The following is a 6,055-nucleotide window of genomic DNA, read 5'->3' as shown; positions in this document are numbered from 1 at the left end:
GGCTCCTTCTCTGCCTCCCGTCCTCTAACTGTGGGGCTCAGTTCTGGGCCCCCTTCTACTCTCCATCTCCATCCACTCCCTTGGAGGACTCATTCACTCTCATGGCTTCAACTACCACCTCCATGCAGATGATTCCCAACTCTCCCACTAGGCCCTTACCTCTCTCCTCCTCTGCGGTCTCACATTTCCTCCTGCCTTCAGGACATCTCCACTTGGATGTCCTGACGTCAGCTCAGACTCAACATGTCCAAAACAGAACTCCTCATCTTCCCACCCAAACCCTGCCCTCCCCGTGTCTCCCCTCCACTGTCGACAGCACCACCGTCATCCCTGTCTCACAAGCCCGTAATCGTGGAATTACCCTCCACTCATCCCTCTCATTCAACTGGCATATTCAGCCTGTCGCCGAATCCCGTCGATTCTACATTCACAACATCTCCTGAATCCGCTCCTGCCTCTCCATCCAAACTGCTACCCCACTAATCCAAGCATTTATCATTGCCCACCTTGATTATTAGACCAACTTCTTGGCCGAACTCTCTGCATCTCATCTCTCCCCTCTTCCGTCCGTACTTTGTCGCTCGGATCGTTTTTCTGGAAACCCGTTTAGTCCATATTTCCCCATTCCTCAAGAACCTCCGATGGTTACCCGTCCACCTCCGCATCACACACAAACACCTCACATTGGCTTTAAAGCATTCGACCAGCTCTCTCCCTCCTAATGTATCTTGCTGATCTCCTACAACCCAACTCCACTCCTTTCACAACAACCTACTCTCTGTACCTCGATCCCTTCTGTCCCGCCACTGACGCTTTGCCCACGTCCTCCCTAGGACCTGGCCCCTTCAGCCCACCACTCACCCCACTTTCCAGACTCTCCTAAAATCACATCTCCTCCAAGAGGCCTTCCCCGACTAAGTCCTTATTTCCCCATCTGCCTTCCCTCTGCATCAACTACGCATGTGGATATGTATCCCTTGTGCACTTGGATAACCCGGCCCTACAGCACTTACATAAATATCCTTATACTCTGCCGTTTCTCTTACCTGTCATTTATTTTAACGTCTGTCTCCCCCCCATGATCTGTAAGTTCCTTGTGGGCAGGGATCGCGATTACCTCTTCTACCGATTGTACTTTTCCAAGCGTTCAGTACAGTGCCCTGCACACAGTAAGTACTCAATAAATACCAGTGATTGACACCGCATCATAAAGTTTCAGAAGCAGCCGTTTTCCTCTATTATCCCCACCCCACCAGCACTCACCCTTGACTTTTTTCGCGGGGGTTCCTGAAAAAGTGCAGATTTTGATCGCTGCTGTTCTGTCTGTGTCTGTTGAGCTGGATGGCAGGGTTCATGTCTTTTTTATTGTATTCTCCCAAGCACTTGCAGATGGAAACAGAGGGAAGCAATGTGCCCTAGTGAAAAGAGGAGTCAGAGGACCTGGGTTCTAATCCCGGCTTCACTATGTACCTGCCGTGTGACCTTGGGGAAGTCACTTAATTTCTCTGGGCCTCGGTTCCCTCATCTGCAGAATGTTGACTCAATTCCTGTTCTGCCTCCTCCTTAGACTCTGAGCCCCATGTGGGACTTGATTATCTTTTATCTACCCCAGCACTTAATTGTCAGCTGTGTGACTTTGGGCAAGTCACTTCACTTCTCTGTGCCTCAGTTACCTCATCTGTAAAATGGGGATTAAGATTGTGAGCCCCCCGTGGGACAACCTTATCACCTTGTAACCTCCCCAGCACTTACAGCAGTGCTTTGCACATAGTAAATGCTTAATAGATGCCATTATTATTATTATTATTACAGTGCTTAGCATATGGTAAGCACTTAGAAATGTGATTGTTATTATTGACAGCAAAATCCCATATCCCATCAAATGTACTGCTTTGTTTAAAAACAGGCCCAAGAGGGAGAAGCTGGAGGAATAGGTTGGGAATATAAACCAAAGGAGCAAAGGCTATTCCCTTCCTGGCTTAACTGTAGGCATGAGCGTCCAATAGCAAGATTCCGAAAGAGAACAGTTATATTTTGATGAAAAGCTTAAGTCAATATGGTTAAGACTTCAAAAAAATTCACTCCGTTCTTTTGGGAAGATTCACCCATCATCTTGGCTGCAGTGCACCACGCTGGTCTGTCTGCCACAGCTGGTCTACCAGTTTTCTGCTGAGATACAGACTTGCCTGAGGCTCTGTTTTGCTCTCTTTTGCTTGTATTCCCCTCAGCGCTTAGTACAGTGCCTGGCTCAGAGCAAGCACTTAACAAATACCACTTTTTTTTTTCTTCTAGTCCTTTGGTAGCCAGCTATCATCCATTCACCTCACATGCCTAGAGAAGCTGTGTTGATTGAACGTGGCTTCGATACTCGGGAGCCGCAAGGTCTAGTGGAAATCAATGAATCAATCGTACTTATTGAGCACTTACTGTGTGCAGAGCATTGCGATAATAATAATAACGATGGCATTTATTAAGCGCTTACTATGTGCAAAGCACTGTTCTAAGCGCTGGGGAGGTTACAAGGTGATCAGGTTGTCCCATGGGGGGCTCACGGTCTGAATCCCCATTTTACAGATGAGGTAAGTGAGGCACAGGGAAGTTAAGTGACTTGCCCAAAGTCACACAGCTGACAATTGGCGGAGCCAGGATTGGAACCCATGACCTCTGACTCCCAAGCCCGGGCTCTTTCCACTGAGCCACGCTGCTTCTCTGTAGTAAGTGCTGGGTAAAGTACAATAATACGGAGTTGAGAAAGCACGGAGAGCATGGGCCTCCGAGTCAGAGAACCTGGGTTCTAATCATGGCTTTGCCAATTGCCTGCTGTGTGGCTTTGGGTGAGCCACTTGACTTCTCTTTGCCTCAGTTTCCTCACTTGTAAAATGGAGATTAGATACCTATTTTCCCTCATACTTAGACTGAATTTATGACTGCAACTGACCTATCTCGTATCTGCCCCAACGCTTACTACAGTGATTGGCCCATAGCAAGCCCACAGGAAGCATCTACCAAATATAATAATAATAGCTATTATTATTATTATGGGTGACTTTAATAGTGATAATAATTATAACTATTTTATATAATTATATGATTATTAATTATACAATTATTGTAACTATTGTTATTATGAGTGACTTTAGCATGGACTAGTGAAAAAAACACGGGCTGGGAGTCAGGAGACCCAAGTCCTAGTCACTTAATAGCGCTAGGCCTCAGGGTCCTCAGCTGTGAAATGGGGAGAAAATACCACCTATTCGCCCTCTCTCTTAGACTGGGAGCCCCGTCTGGGATCGGGGCCGTGTCCGTTCTAATTACCTTGTTCTCACCCCAGCGCTTAGCACAGTGCTTGGCTCACGGTGCTAAATAACTTTAGACTGGAAGCTCATTGTGGGCAGGGAACGTTTCTTATTCTGTCTTATCGTACTCTCCCAAGCGTGTAATCCACACATAGTGCTAGCACTTAGTACAGTGCTTGCACACAGCAAGCGCTCAATAAATGCGATTGTACATAAAGAAATACCATACCAAGTACAAATTTGTGCTAAACAAATACCATTGATTGATTGACTGATTAATAATTGCCATCGCCATTATTTTATCATTGCTGTTGTTATCATCATTATTAGTTGTCTGTGATTCTGCCTTGCCACGTGACGTCGAGCATGGCCCGCAAGTGATACGATTGTAATTGCTCAGGAACCGGAGGGGGAGAGCAGGTCTCGCATCGTAGAAAAAATTGGACAGGAATTGAGAGTCCCCGCTGGGTTGACACGATTAGGGCATTGTGAATGTGGGTAAGTCACTTCACTTCTCTGTGTCTCAGTTTCCTCTGCAAAATGGGATTCAAAACCGGTTCTCCCTCCAATTAGACTGTGAGCCGCATGTGGGACCCGATTATCTTGTATCTACCCCAGTGTTTGGCACATAGTAAGCACTTAACAAATACCACAGTTATTATTATTATTATTATTGGGCTGTACATCCCTCTAGACCGTGAGCTCATCGTGGGCAGGGATTGCCACTCTTTATTGTTGTTTTATTCTTTCCCAAGTGCTCAGCACAGTGCTCTGCCCACAGTGAGCGCTTAATAAATATGACTGAATGAATATACATTTTCAAAAAAAAAAACTGAGCCAGGAGCTCTAATAGCAGAAAGCCATCTACCTAAAAACATGAGGGAGAATTATGAGGCGGACTCCCTTAATAATTAATAGCAATAATTAGTAATTGTGAAATTTGTTAAGCGCTTACCGTGTGCCAGGCACTGTGCTAAGCTCTGGGGTGGATACAAGCACACAGTCTCTGTCCCGCATCAGGCTCGCAGTCGCGATCCCCATTTTATGGAGAAGGGAACTGAGGCCCAGAGAAGTGAAGTGATTTGCCCAGGGAGACACAGTAGACAAGTGGCAGAGCCGGGATTAGAACCCAGGTCCTCCCTACTCCCAGGCCCGTGCTCTAGCCACTAAGCTACGCTGCTTCTAAGGCAGGGGCTCCTTCATCTGCCCTCTCTGAGTGCTCGGGGAAACTCGCACCTCCCTCCTTGCCCCAATAACCGCCTGAGCCTGCGACGGGACTCTCCGCCTACAGCTCTGGGACATTTGGAGAAACTTGCTCCAGCCGGATGGGCTGATTCACAAAATCCAGGATTGTCCAACTTCCCCGTCTAAACCCTCCCTTCTGCGTCACCTATGTACTTGGATCTGTTCCTCTCAAGTACTTTGATATACTTTGCTATCAAGTACTTCCTCTCAAGTGCTTTGATATCGGCCCCCTCCCAACTCCACAACGCTTATGTACATCGATTTTAGTGTCTGCTTCCCCCTCTCGTCTGTAAGCTTCTTGTGGGCAGGGATCCTTTATTCTTAATCTTTCGTATTGTGCTCTCCCAAGTGCTTAGTACGATGCCCTGCTGCACAGTAAGCGCTCGATAAATGCCAGTGATGGATTGAGCAAACCGGATAGCGCATCAGCCTACTGAAACCTACCCAAATGAGAAATAGTGTGTGAAATTCATTGCCCTGGTGAAGTTATCAATCAATCAATCAATCAATCAATCAATCGTATTTATTGAGCGCTTACTGTGTGCAGAGCACTGTACTAAGCACTTGGGAAATACAAGTTGGCAACATATAGAGACAGTCCCTACCCAACAGTGGGCTCACAGTCTAGAAGGGGGAGACAGAGAACAAAACCAAGCATACTAACAAAATAAAATAAATAGAATAGATATGTACAAGTAAAATAAATGAATAGAGTAATAAATATGTACAAACATATATACATATATACAGGTGCTGTGGGGAAGGGAAGGAGGCAAGATGGGGGGGATGGAGAGGGAGACGAGGGGGAGAGGAAGGAAGGGGCTCAGTCTGGGAAGGCCTTCTGGAGGAGGTGAGCTCTCAGTAGGGCCTTGAAGGGAGGAAGAGAGCTAGCTTGGCGGATGGGCAGAGGGAGGGCATTCCAGGCCCGGGGGATGACGTGGGCCAGGGGTCGATGGCGGGACAGGCGAGAACGAGGCACGGTGAGGAGATTAGCGGCAGAGGAGCGGAGGGTGCGGGCTGGGCCGGAGAAGGAGAGAAGGGAGGTGAGGTAGGAGGGGGTGAGGTGATGGACAGCCTTGGAGCCCAGGGTGAGGAGTTTCTGCCTGATGCGCAGATTGATTGGTAGCCACTGGAGATTTTTGAGGAGGGGAGTAACATGCCCAGAGCGTTTCTGGACAAAGACAATCCGGGCAGCAGCAGGAGGTATGGATTGAAGTGGGGAGAGACACGAGGATGGGAGATCAGAGAGAAGGTTGATGCAGTAGTCCAGACGGGATAGGATGAGAGCTTGAGCGAGCAGGGTAGCGGTTTGGATGGAGAGGAAAGGGCGGATCTTGGGTATGTTGCGGAGCTGAGACCGGCAGGTTTTGGTGACGGCTTGGATGTGGGGGGAGAACGAGAGAGCGGAGTCGAGGATGACACCAAGGTTGCGGGCTTGTGAGACGGGAAGGACGGTAGTGCCGTCAACGGTGATGGGAAAGTCAGGGAGAGGGCAGGGTTTGGGAGGGAAGACA

Source organism: Tachyglossus aculeatus, chromosome X4 (genome assembly GCF_015852505.1).
Source record: "Tachyglossus aculeatus isolate mTacAcu1 chromosome X4, mTacAcu1.pri, whole genome shotgun sequence".
NCBI lineage: Eukaryota > Metazoa > Chordata > Mammalia > Monotremata > Tachyglossidae > Tachyglossus > Tachyglossus aculeatus.
Note: the sequence above shows the minus strand (reverse complement) of the source record.